This window comes from Triticum urartu, chromosome 6A, assembly GCF_056163025.1.
Source record: "Triticum urartu cultivar PI428250 chromosome 6A, HENAU_Tu73, whole genome shotgun sequence".
Classification (NCBI taxonomy): domain Eukaryota; kingdom Viridiplantae; phylum Streptophyta; class Magnoliopsida; order Poales; family Poaceae; genus Triticum; species Triticum urartu.
In genome coordinates this window covers 80,749,148-80,764,051 of record NC_141878.1, presented here as the reverse complement: position 1 = coordinate 80,764,051, position 14,904 = coordinate 80,749,148, and positions in this window count along the sequence as shown.

Genomic DNA, 14,904 nt, shown 5'->3' with positions numbered 1-14,904 from the left:
CTCTTGGAGGTGGCATTCCGGCGGGAGTCAAATGTGATTTATTTTCTGTTAGTTTAGTGATCAAGAACAAACCAACATATTTGGTGTCTAGAATTATACTAGTCGTTTATGGTTTACCCTATGAGAAGGGCAAGCAAGACTTTATATATGAGCCGCACGGACTTCTTGTTCATGGGCAATCTCCAGTCGTTGTTGAAGGGGATTTCAACTTATAACAGGTAATAGGAATTTTCAGTGGAACCACCTTCCTGTTGAAGGTGGCAACTATGTGACACAAAATAATCTGACTCGCGATATCTAGTAAGTCAGTGACAGAGTGGTAGACACATAAACACTACTATAATGCATAACAGTTTATGAGTTTAATCACAACAAATGTAAAATTTCACTACTTTTTAGAGTTTGATGTTAGATAAATGACACATATAGCTAGACTTTCTTAAATATGCTAACATCAATATTTTTTTTTAGATAACAGGCCTTGGCCCGACTTTATAAATAAAGCCACACGGCAGCGTCACAGACCCGAACACCCAAACAGATAACAAGAACCGCGAATCCAGCGACCAAAAGCCTAGAACAGGCGAAAGAAGTTCAGAGCGATACATGGCACCCTGCCATACACAGCGCGCAGGCCGGAGGGGAGAGACGACTAAGACCAACCGATAAAAACACCGCAACAGAGATCAGACGTTAGGACCCAGCCCGGAGAAGAAGGACGCCGAAGCCCGAATTTTGGCGATGAGCGCGTCCAGGGCATCCCGATCGTCTTCTTTAGTCAATAGTCTCCACTGCTGCAAGATGATACAAGATTTGAAAAGAACGTCAGCAGGTTTAGATGGAAAGATATGCTCGATAGTAAATTTGTTCCTAGTAGTCCAAAGAGACCAACATAAGGCACCCAAGCCAACCCAGAACACCCTCTTAGTAACCCCAACCAGAACCTTGGCTAGGGTTCTAAGCTCAGAGAAGGACGAGGGATTCCAAGAGACTTGAAGCCAAGATCTGACGCAACTCCAAACGAACTTAGCCAAGACACAATGAAAAAAGATGTGGTCCGTATTTTCCAAGGCACCACAAAGGTGACAAAATTCTGAACCCGGACCATTGCGCTTGCGAATCTGATCAGCCGCAGGGAGGCGGCCTCTGAAGGCTTGCCAAAGAAATATCTTAATCTTAGGAGGCACTTTGGACTTCCAGATGTTAGAGAATCTGTTCGAGGGGGTACCTCCGATAAGCCTAGAATAAAGAGACTTGACCGAAAACCTACCAGAAGACGAATGAGGCCAAACTACAGAATCCGGAGCCTCTGAGAGCACAGGGAAGAGGGCAGAAAGACTTTGCCAATCCTCCAACTCTTCAGGAGACAGGGAGCGGCGAAAAGCCAGGTCCCAATTATTATCCGCCACCTCCGCGATGGAGATATCCGGCTTAGGACAGTAAGAAAACAAAACCGGGAATTGAGTAGCCAGAGGAGCATCTCCACACCACCAATCCCGCCAAAAACGAACAGAACTACCAGTGCCCACGATAAACTTAACATGCTCCAAAAAGATCGGTCTGACTTTGACAAGGTTCTTCCAGAATTGAGACCCTCGCCCAGCAGAAGCAAACAGGGGGCTAGATTGAGGGAAATACTTAGCCTTGAGGATAGAATACCAAAGTGAGTCGGCCCCAGTAGTTATAATTTTCCACCACCATTTAATTAATAAGCATTTGTTCATCACCAAGGTATTAATAATGCCTAACCCCCCAAGGTTCTTAGGCCGACACATAAGCTGCCACTTGACTAGTCTATATTTCCACTTATTATCAGCCGCATTCCAATAAAAGGCACCCCTGTGTTTGTCAAAGCCAGCGTGAATACCCGCCGAAAGGAGATAGAAACCCATGAGGAACATAGGAAGGGAAGAAAGACAGGAGTTGATTAAGGCCACCTTGCCAGCGTTAGTATTGTATCTCCCTCGCCAAGGAAGGACCCTGTTCCCCACTTTAGCAACAGCCGGGGCAAAGTCCTTAGCAAGAAGTTTAAAAGGAGAAATTGGGAGGCCCAGATATTTGAAAGGAAAGGAACCTAAAGAACAGTTAAGAAGCCTGGCCACACGTAGGGCTTCCGCATCATTCACACCAGTAACTAGAACCTCACTCTTGGAAAAGTTAATCTTCAAGCTAGAGACCGCTTCAAAGCAAAGAAGGATGATTTTAAATTAGCAATACACGCATCATCCAACTCAACCATAATGATCGTATCATCGGCATACTGAAGGTGCGAAACCCCTTTCGGGAGGAGATGAGAGACCACCGGGCTAATGTGACCACATTGAGTCGCCCTCGTGAGCATACAAGAAAAGGCATCGGCTACAAAATTGAAAAGGACAGGGGAGGCAGGATCCCCTTGACGAAGACCCCTGCCATTGGCAAAAAAATTACTAATATGCCCATTCACCGAAATGGCAGTGTGGCCCCCAGTAACCAACTGCATGATACGATGCACATAAGCTCCATCAAAACCTTTCGCGAGCAAGACCTGCTTAAGAAAAGACCAGCTGACCGAGTCGTATGCTTTCTCAAAGTCTAACTTAAGAATAACCGCTTTAGAGCCCCGAGAGTGCAGGTCATGCACAATTTCGTGCAAAGAGAGGATACCATCTAAAATAAAACGACCCTTAATGAAAGCAGATTGGAAGGGACTAATAACTATATGAGCAACCGGAGAGAGGCGGTTAGCGAATCCCTTACCCGGGAATTTGGCAAAATTGTTAATCAGCGCAATAGGACGAAATTGAGAGATTAGTTCAGCCCCCTTGACCTTGGGAATCAGAGAAATGACGGCATAGTTCAAGCGGGAAATATCGATATAGCCAAGGCAAAAGCCCTGTATGACCCTGCAAACCAGCTGCTTTAACTGAGGCCAAAATTTTCGAAAAAAAGGAATAGAAGAGCCGTCAGGCCCAGAGGCCGCATTCGGGTTAGCGGAGTTAACTATGTCCCAGATTTCCTGATCAGAAAAGGGGATCATCAATGCGGCGTTGTCCTCGGCCGAAACTTTTAAACCCATGTTCCAGAGAGAAGGGGAGATCGAGAGGCCCGAAGGAGGTTTCGCCTCAAGTAAAGTAGAGAAGAAGTCCCGCACATGTTTCTGTATTTGTAAAACAAATGCAAATATTTCTCATATCCATTTCCATATCAATTCGGATGTGGACGTGGACTTGCTATATAGACATATTACCAAATACAAATACATAATATTTTGAATTATCCAATGCCACTTTCCACCCTTAGTTACAGGAACATGGGCATGAGGCCATGAGCCCAAATTTTCCAAGGCCCAAGGCCAGCCTTGCCAACACAGAAATGCATGAGTGATTTGAGACAGTGCTTCAACAAAATCTCGAGTTCCTTCTCACGGTCACACTACAAGCAAAGAAGACGATCTTACCAAAAGACGGGTCGATTTGGTGCCAATCAAATCACCTGGTCTTTCCCAACCACATCTCTCAATAAACCCTAGACTCAGGGGGTCTTTAGTGATTTGGTTATGCCCCGGGCCCTAGGCGTGCTTGCTTGTCTACCTAGCATCCAAAGACTCTCATAGCCTTTGGAGATGCGCTAGAATGCAACTCCGTGCCAGCGGGTGTGGGAATGACACTTTTTCTCGGGGGTAGGTTGTCTTGGCGAGATGACGGGGCGACGGGAAGCATGTGGAGGGTTTAGCCCACCGGTCCTTCATCCAATGGATGGGTTGTTCTCATTCCAAACCCTAAATACGCTTGAGGATATAGAAAGGTGGTGTCGATTTTTTCTTGAAGACCCGAGCGATCCTCTCATTTCAAATGACCCAACTGACAAACATAGTAAGAAAAGCCATAGCCTTCCTGTTAGTGTTGGGGAACGTTGCAGAAAACAAAAATTTTCCTACGGTTTCACCAATATCCATCTAGGAGTTCATCTAGCAACGAGTGATTGGATTGCATCTACATACCTTTGTAGATCACGCGTGGAAGCGTTCAAAGAACGGGGATGAGGAAGGTGTACTCGACGTGATCCAAATCACCGGAGATCCTAGCGCCGAACGGACGGCACCTCCGCGTTCAACACACGTACGGTCAGCGTAACGTCTCCTTCTTCTTGATCCAGCAAGGGGGAAGGAGAGGTTGAGGAAGATGGCTCCAGCAGCAGCACGACAGCGTGGTGGTGGTGGAGCTGCAGTACTCTGGCAGGGCTTCGCCAAGCACTATGGAGGAGGAAGATGTGTTGGAGAGGGAGAGGGAGGCACCAAAGGCGTGGGGTGAGAGGCCCTCCTTCCCCCACTATATATAGGGAGCCTAGGGGGGGCGCCGGCCCTAGGAGATGCAATCTCCTAGGGGGGCGGCGGCCAAGGGAGGAATCCCTCCTCCCCAAGGCACCTAGGGGGTGGCTTCCCCTTTGAGGACTCTTCCTCTTTTTTTATCTCTTGGCGCATGGGCCTCTTGGGGCTGGTGCCCTTGGCCCATGTAGGACAAGGCGCACCCCCTACAGCCCATGTGGCCCCCGGGGCAGGTGGCCCCACCCGGTGGACCCCCGGGACCCTTCCGGTGGTCCCGGTACAATACCGGTGACCCCGAAACTTGTCCCGATGGCCGAAATAGCACTTCCTATATATAATTCTTTACCTCCGAACCATTCCGGAACTCCTCGTGATGTCCGGGATCTCATCCGGGACTCCGAACAACATTCGGGTTACTGCATATACATATCCCTACAACTCTAGCGTCACCGAACCTTAAGTGTGTAGACCCTACGGGTTCGGGAGACACGTAGACATGACCGAGACGACTCTCCGGCCAATAACCAACAGCGGGATCTGGATACCCATGTTGGCTCCCACATGCTCCTCGATGATCTCATCGGATGAACCATGATGTCGAGGATTCAATCAATCCCGTATACAATTCCCTTCGTCAATCGGTATGTTACTTGCCCGAGATTCGATCGTCGGTATCCCAATACCTCGTTCAATCTCGTTACCGGCAAGTCACTTTACTCGTACCGTAATGCATGATCCCCTGACCAGACACTTGGTCACTTTGAGCTCATTATGATGATGCATTACCGAGTGGGCCCAGTGATACCTCTCCGTCATACGGAGTGACAAATCCCAGTCTTGATCCATGTCAACCCAACAGACACTTTCGGAGATACCCGTAGTATACCTTTATAGTCACCCACTTATGTTGTGACGTTTGGTACACCCAAAGCACTCCTACGGTATCCGGGAGTTACACAATCTCATGGTCTAAGGAAAAGATACTTGACATTAGAAAACTCTAGCAAACGAACTATACGATCTTATGCTATGTTTAGGATTGGGTCTTGTCCATCACATCATTCTCCTAATGATGTGATCTCGTTATCAATGACATCCAATGTCCATAGTCAGGAAACCATGACTATCTGTTGATCAACGAGCTAGTCAACTAGAGGCTTACTAGGGACATGTTGGTGTCTTTTATTCACACATGTATTACGATTTCCGGATAACACAATTATAGCATGAATAAAGACAATTATCAGGAACAAGGAAATATAATAATAATGCTTTTATTATTGCCTCTAGGGCATATTTCCAACAGTTAGTAGTGGTGGGTCACCACATATTGTTCCACCATCCCTTAATATTGCGCTCGGCCACCCATCAATCCAACTTTAGAGTCCCTAAGCCAAGTCATTCCTTGACCAAACACCAAACACATAGGATGAAGCGACACTTGTAAAACAGATGAGGCGTGATGCGACACCGTCTTCGGAGAAGAGGGTGTTCAAGGGGAGGTCTGATCTTCACGGCGTAGGATCGATTAATGGATGGGGATAACTAGCTGCAAGCAGTCGAAAAATGGAAAATAAGATATTATGACCCGACGAGGAGGATGCTCACTGAAGCTTGCAATCCGAACATTCGTCGATCCACAACCTGCGATACTGCCCCACACAACCACGCTCAAGTCGTGGAGCACGGGATAGGTGCAATCCATAAGGGAAACCACTAACTCTAACCCACACAACACGATCTAGTCATGGAGCACGAATTAGGAGCAATTTCTCAAGGAATCACGAGAATAAGGGTAACAAGAGCTCTCCTATCTCAGGAGGAGTCTATGTCTTTGGTCTTTGATAGAAATGGCAAAAATCCCCAATGAAGGGAAGAGCTAGCCTATTTATAATCGGGACAACCCCCCTAGATAGGTGTGAAAGAGAACTAGCTTCTGGAACCAGCTTAGGTGTGAAAGTGAACCAGCTTTGTTTGACTAAATGGCTTCAAGACTTAATGAGGTAGCTTGTGGAAAACTCTCGTTGGAGGTGGTTGGCAGTTCCCGACCAAACATTGTTCATTGGGGTCGAACAATGTTTCCTTCAGCGGAAAACTTGAGTTCTGGAAATCTTTCGCAAGTTGGGATATCCAAACTCGTGCAAAACATTGTTTCGTCAGAAGCGGAACAATGTTTCTTCAGCAGACAACTCGTTCTTCATGAATTCCTAACTTTGTTTCCTTGCCATAAAACATTGTTTTGCACGGACTGAAATGTGTTTGGCCTTCTTTGATATCGCACCTGAGTTCAACCAACAACAAAGGAGGTGAAGGCACAACCATGTTTTCAAGGTCAAATGATAGACTTAAGTTAGCGTTCACCTAATCATGTATTTGCATTGCGTGGCTTCTTGTGATTGGACCGTTGATGGTTGGTGGTGTGTGGTGCCCATGGTTGGGATGTCCTCATCATCCTCAACCTCTTAAGAAGGAGTCGTCCTCGACTCTAAAGGCCCAAAATATGGGGAAAGATCAGAGACATTGAAGGTTGGGCTAACACCATATTCTTCTGGAAGATCGATCTTGTAAGCATTGTCATTGATTCTCTCGAGCACCACAAATGGTCCATCGCCGCATGGCTGCAACTTGCACATGAGTTGCTCAGGAAAACGGTCCTTCCGAAGGTGTACCCATATCAAATCGCCTTGCTCGAACACCAGCTTCTTCCTGGTCTTGTTTACCCGCTTCGCATATTGTTCAGTCATTTTCTCAATGTTCTCCTTTGCCTGGGAATGAAGTTTCTTGATGAAATCAGCATGCTTACTTGCATCAAGGCTAGTTCGTTCCTGCAGTGGCAAAGGCAAAAGATCGATGGGAGCAATAGGTTTGAAGCCATAAACAAGTTAAAATGGAAAAAATTAGTGGTCGAATGTACCGCCCTGTTATACACGAACTCCACATGAGATAGGCACTCTTCCCACATCTTCAAATTCTTCTTGAGGACTGCTCGCAGCATCATGGACAACGTCCGGTTGACAACTTCAGTCTGTCCATCAGTTTGTGGGTGGCATGTCGTGGAAAATAGGAGCTTGGTGCCAAGTTTTCCCCACAAGGTCTTCCAAAAGTAGCTCAGAAATTTGGTGTCACGGTCTGACACAATCGTGCGTGCTACTCCCTGTAGCCGCACAACTTCCTTGAAAAACGGATCAGCAATGTGTGAAGTATCATCGCTCTTATGACATGGGATAAAATGTGCCATTTTACTAAAACGATCAACTACCACAAACACCGAGTCACTCCCCCTCTTAGTCCATGGTAAACCAAGAACAAAATCCATAGAAATATCTACCCACGGAGTATTCGGGATAGATAGAGGAGTATATAACCATGAGGATTCAAGCGGGACTTAGCTTTGTGGAAAATCTCGCATCTCATCACATAGCGTTCCATGTCACGTCTCATTCGCGGCCAAAAGAAGTGATCAATGAGCACACTTTTAGTTTTCTTGGCTCCAAAATGTCCCATGAGACCACTAGTGTGAGCCTCCTGCAAGAGCAATAAATGAACAGAACAATCAGGGATGCACAATTTGTTAGCTCGAAATAGAAATCCATCATGCAAGTGAAACTTCTCCCATCCCTTTCCCTTGTTACACTTTGAAAATGGTTCAACAAAGTATGAGTCATTAGCATACAATTCTTTGATGCTTTCTAAACCAAGGATTTTAACATCAAGTTGGGAAAGTAAAATGTGACGCCTAGACAATGTGTTGGCAACAACATTATCCTTCACTTTCTTGTACTTGATAATATAAAGAAAAGACTCTATGAACTCACTCCATTTTGCATGTCTACAGTTCAGTTTAAGTTGGCCCTTAAGATGTTTTAAAGATTCATGGCCAGAATGTATTACAAACTCTTTTGGCCACAAGTAATGCTTCCATGTTTCTGAAGATCGAACAAGTGCATACAATTCTTTATCATAGACAGAGTAATTAAGAGTTGGACCATTAAGCTTCTCACTAGAATAGGAGATGGGTTTACCTTCTTTCATTAGTACTCCACCAATGCAAACACCACTTGCATCACATTCGATCTCAAATGTCTTACCAAAATCAGGAAGTGAATGCAATGGGGCTGGTGTCAATCTCACCTTCAGTTCTTGGAAGGACTTGTCTTGGGCATCACCCCATTGGAATGGAGTGTCTTTCTTCATTAACTCATTCATTAGTGCAACAATGGTGCTGAAATCCTTCAGGAACCGGCGGTAGAAACCCGCAAGTCCGAGGAAGCTACGTACTTGGCTCACATTTTGTGGAGGCATCCACTCACGAATAGCCTTGATCTTCTCTTCATCGACCTCCACACCTTTTGCTGAAACAACAAAGCCAAGAAACACAACCATGTTTGTGCATAATGTGCACTTTTCCACGTTAGCATACAACTTTTCTTCCCGTAGGACATCAAGCACACATTATATGTCCAACATGATCCGCCAAAGTTTTGCTATAAATCAATATGTCATCAAAGTAAACCACTACAAACTGGCCAATGAAGGATCTAAGCACATGATTCATCAATCTCATGAAAGTACTAGGTACATTTGTTAATCCAAAAGGCATAACTGTAACACCCACGATGTGGCTATATCTCCCACGTGGCGGAGCACGACTTAGAGGCATAACCGCATAGTAGGCATGTCGCAAGAGGGGTAATCTTTACACATCCCATGTACTGAATAAGAATGGGATAAAGAGTTGGCTTACAATCGCCACTTCACACAATACATAAGTATAGCATTACATCATCTAGAATACAATCAAGGTCCGACTACGGAACCAAAATAAATAAAGACCACCCCTATTGCTAGGTCCCTGATTGCCCCAACTAGGCTCCACTACTGATCGAAAGGAAACGAAAACAACCCAACGAACACGATCTTCATCGAGCTCCCACTTGAGCAAAGCTGCATCATCTGCACTGGTATCAACGGCACCTGCAACTGGTTTTGGAAGTAATCTGTGAGCCATGGGGACTCAACAATCTCACACCCTCGCAATCAAGACTATTTAAGCTTATGGGTAGGAAAAGGTAGTGAGGTGGAGATGTAGCAAGCACTAGCATATATCTCACACCCCCGGTGAGCTCAAGCAAGGCAGAGGGGATCCACGGGCGCGTGGGGACTGCAGAGGTTGGTCGGGGATGCAAAACGAGAAGGTGGGTTAGGTCGGCCGGGTGGAGTGGATGGATTGGATCGGGGATCCCGAGGAAGATGCGGCGGCGGCTGAAGGGACAAGTCCCTAGATTTTAGGGTTTGTCTAAAATGGATAAAAGGGGGGCTATATATACATCACATATTAGGTTAGGGGCTACCTCATCCCTCCGATCGCAATCGGACGATCGCGAAAAATAGGCTAGGGAGTCCAAATAAGAAAACGATGATGTTTTATAGATGTTTGGGGATGATCCGAATCCAACGGTGACGACTGCCCGGGTCGGGTCCGGGACAGCTTTCGGACGCGCGCGCGAGGGGTTCGATGCATTGAGCAAAGAGGGGGTAGGCTGGGCCTAGGCTCTGTAGGAGAGGTCCCGGGCTGAGAAGAGAGGGACGGAAATGCAGCCCGACAAGGTTTCCGGAGACCGAAAACGTCCGATGATTTGACCGACTATAATGTCGCTATAGTTATCCGTTGGGGCATCAAACGATCTCCAAATGCGATGAAATTTGGCAGGCGACCTACTGACAACAAAACAACACCGCATGCCAACTTTCATCCCATTCCGAGAACATTTTCCGGTCACTTATAAAATACTATTTCGGACATGCCGCATGCGCGTGCGAGTGTGTTTGGGCTCTGAACGGACAACGGACGGAACTGGGGGAACCCGGACGGATGCAAGTTTTGAAAACATGCAGATGTAATGCAGATGATGACATGGCAAGATGCAACATGCAAGCGAATGACATGGCAAAGACGGCGACTAACTGGAAGACAACTGGCGCAACGGTCTCGGGGCGTCACAACACTCCACCACTACGAGAGGGTCTCGACCCAAGATCCTAGGGATGGCACCGGAGAGAAAATGGAAGGGGAAGAGGAGAGGTAAAACTAAGTTGCTTCTTTGACAAACGAGTGAAACCAAAGAACCTTGGAAGGTTGAACAAATTGAAAGAAAGAATACAACGAAGATGAACAAAGTTGAAAACACTCCATTAGAAAAGAGGAACAAGAAAGAACAAATTCGGACAACACTCCAGTTGAAAAGAGATGCCAAACTTGATAGGATGAAAAGGACTTGAGCAGAGGACACAACACTCCGGTTAATTGGATAAGCAAAGGAAAGAACATGATCTTGACACAACGAGGTGACGGGTGAAGAGATAAACATCACAATGCCTCCAAAAGAAATGAAAGAAAGGAATGGAATGAACAGAGGGAAACAAGATCTTGAGAGAGCACCCTTACAACAAATGCTAGAACGGAGTTGTTGGATCATCAACAACGAAAAGAGTAAGCTTGTTGTGGGCTTATGGAAAACATCTCAAAACTATGAGGTGAAATTCTGCCACTAACGGAAATAATAGATTGGATTGATGTCAACAAGGAGACGAGAAGCTTATTTCACCGGGAGGATAAATGAAGAACTTGGGTCATTTATAAACACCATAATTAGCAACAATCCTTAGGGAAAGCTTTAGGTGAAATATAACCCAAGACAACTCCCTGAAGAGAATGATGGGTTGAGAAGAGCTCATGGTCGAGAAATTGATGGGTTTAACTATCTCATACTTGACAACTTGCGAATCATGAAACACGAAGGGAATTTGTCAAGAATGACATAACACCATCTCAAAAGATAAGATAGAAAGAATTTCACTTCGGAATGCAAGATGAAGAATACTTGAGCTCCTCTAAAAACAATCTCAATGAACACTTCGAGAAGGAATTAAATCCTTGATGGACCAACATGTAGAGCCTCCATGAAGAACTCCGGTAAACAAAATGATGATCAAACGAAAGGAAAGAGAAGTTGAAAACACAAGGTGAAGCCTTGCGATGATTTAGATGGAGCTTCGCGACGAGATAAAGTGGAAACTTGGAACTCCGGAAGAAAAGATAAAGCATCTCGAACCGAGAATGTGATATGATGAACCACTCCGGAAAGCAGGAATTGAATTTACTTGATGAAACTAGAATAAGAATTACATTATGCTTATCCTTCACCAATTTAAATTGATGACAAGAAACAGATTTGGCATACTACTTATTCCCATTGCAAAGGATTGAAGAGAGATATAACACAGACTTGCGAAGGTCTTCACGGAACCACCGGTAGGACTGAAACAACGAATAAATTGATACGATAACCAAGGAAAAGAACTCTTGAACGAACCACCGTAAGCATTGGAAACGATTGAAGAAAAATGAACAATTCACCGGGAGGGATTAGAGAATGAGTTGATACTTGAGGGAATTGATACAAGAGAACGAAGAGATGACGAGCCAATTAGATAACACTTGAATAATGCACCGGTATGATTTGGAGGATGAGAGTTGAAAGCTGAGAATGAATAAACCCGAAATGATGGCCTTCGGAGAATCAAACTGAAAAGAATCTTGAATTGCTTCGGATGGGTGAAAAGGATTCTCACAATCAAAAACAATTATGAGAGGATGGTAGCAAGCTTAAACTACACATCTCTGAGAGAACGGATAAGATATGGAGGAAAAACTCTTCTTCGGTCTTCAAATGTTGAGAATGACGATGAGAAACACCACCATGAATTGTTGAGATACTCTGTAATGAAAAATAGAAAGGTTGAGCCAATAATGAAAAGAATGTGAAAGATCTTGGAGAAGGCATTTGACTGATGATAATTCATTCTTACGTCAAACTTGGAAAAGAATTTGAAAATAGCTCCGGTAAAATTAGAAGAGTCAGGTAAGATCCTGGGAAAAGACATGTGGGTTAGGGGCCACTCAAAAGATACACCGTTGAATGATTTTAAAAGAGAGATTGCACTGGTTGAGTTAAATTGCTAGAATGAGATAACAATCTCGAAATAGGTTGAACGGATCTTGAATAAAAAGATGAGCCTTCTGAGATATCTTCAGCACTCCCGAACAAATGAATAGCGAGAGGTGAAAGATTAAGAGGTGCAACGGCATGGGAAAAACATTTGAAATGAGGAAAGGATAAGATCAACACCGAAAGCTTGATTTGAATCCACCGGAGAAGATAAAAGAAACGAAGAATGATGAACTTGAAGCTCCGTTAGTATCTTCCTAAGAATCACCAGATAAGAACATTGACGGAAAAGAATGGAGAGACTCTCACAAATAAAAGGATACATGATTAAGAAATTTGAATCCTTGAAGAAAAAGGGTGGGAGGGCAGGAAAAACAAAGGCAACTTGGGACGGATGAAACAAATAACGTTGAGAAGACTTTGAGTTGATCTTGCGGATGTTGAAATGATTGAATCCACTTGAAGGGAAACACGCCGGTTGAAAAGGCTTGACATGACAATCTCGATTATCATGAAGAATTAGTATTCACATAGGAATATGAGAACACCGCTTAGGAAAGGTATGGAATCAACATTTGACTTCGAAGCAACTCGAATACCACAAATAAAAGAAAACAAAGGATTGTGGCTTGCAGAATAAGCCGGAACAAACGTATGATAGATCCCATATCGTATCATGTGTCTGTTGGAAAGATATTCTAGGAGCTACTTGAATTCCCACTTATAAACTCCCGAAACTTTCTGGTTATGCAATCAGGTGTTGGGGATACAGGGGAAGCATAATATCTCATCCAAAACTAACAAATCCTACATCCAGCTGTATCCATCCTTCAACACATAACCAACAAACCTCCGGAAATCATTTACCTCAACCTTCGAAAAGCATCTGTTATACGAGTTATGGCAATACTCCCGAACTCCCGCCCCAGTACTGGGTGGCGTCGAGGATATCTCACCAACAACTGCATAAAAGAGATTTTCGATGTCGGCGAACTCAGGTATTCCAGAACTACAACGATAAAATTGTGACGACAACACCTCGGAGTTCAACTCCCCGGGACAATGCCACAACCCCTAAATGTTAGGAGGCACCAAGAACAATGTTCTCGTCACAAAACCATCTGAACAATTCCAAGATACCCGCGTGATCCTAAATTTTTTAGTGAAATTTGAGGACAGGAGAGTCAAAACTCTACGTCAGGAGGCCTCACTAGAGAGACGACGGGACTGGGGAGTAAAAAGAATCCTACTCTCCGATATATATAATCCTATAAGACTCAAAACATTTTTCTAGACTCAACAACGCCAGCGATTCGATCAATCAGGGGGCTCCTAAGTCGGGGAAGGCTCTGATTACCAACTTGTAACACCCACGATGCGGCTATATCTCCCACGTGTCAGAGCATGACTTAGAGGCATAACCGCATAGTAGGCATGTCGCAAGAGGGGTAATCTTTACACATCCCATGTACTGAATAAGAATGGGATAAAGGGTTGGCTTACAATCGCCACTTCACACAATACATAAGTATAGTATTACATCATCCAGAATACAATCAAGGTCCAACTACGGAACCAAAATAAAGAAAGACCACCCCTATTGCTAGGTCCCTGATCACCCCAACTGGGCTCCACTACTGATCAAAAGGAAACGAAAACAACCCAACGAACATGATCTTCATCGAGCTCCCATTTGAGCTCAGCTGCGTCATCTGCACTGGTATCAACGACACCTGCAACTGGTTTTGGAAGTAATCTGTGAGTCATGGGGACTCAACAATCTCACACCCTCGCGATCAAGACTATTTAAGCTTATGGGTAGGAAATGGTAGTGAGGTGGAGCTGCAGCAAGCACTAGCATATATGGTGGCTAACTTATGCAAATGAGAGCGAGAAGAGAAGCAAAGCACAGTCAATAAACTATCATGATCAAGAAGTGATCCTGAAACTACTTACGTTCAAGCATAAAACCAAAGCCGTGTTCACTTCCCGGACTCCGCCGGAAAGAGACCATCACGGCTACACACGCGGTTGATTCATTTTAATTAAGTTAAGCATCAAGTTCTCTACAACCGGGTATTAACAAATTCCCATCTGCCCATAACCGCGAGCACGGCTTTCAAAAGTTAAAAACCCTACAGGGGTGTCCCAACTTAGCACATCACAAGCTCTCACGGTCAACGAAGGATATTCCTTCTCCCAGGAAGACCCGATCAGACTCGGAATCCCGGTTACAAGACATTTTGACAATGGTAAAACAAGACCAGCAAGACCACCCGTTGTGCCGGCAAATCCCGATAGGAGCTGCACATATCTCGTTCTCAGGGCACACCGGATAAGCTAAGCGTACAGGAGCCAACGTAACCCAAGTTGCCAAGGGACGGCCCTGCACGGTGCTCTAGTTTGGACCAACACTCAGAGGAGCACTGGCCCAGGGGTTTAAAATAAAGATGACCCTTGAGTCTGCAGAACCCAAGGGAAAAAGGCTTAGGTGGCAAATGGTAAAACCAAGGTTGGGCCTTGCTGGAGGAGTTTTATTCAAGGCGAACTGTCAAGGGGTTCCCATTATAACCCAACCGCGTAAGGAAC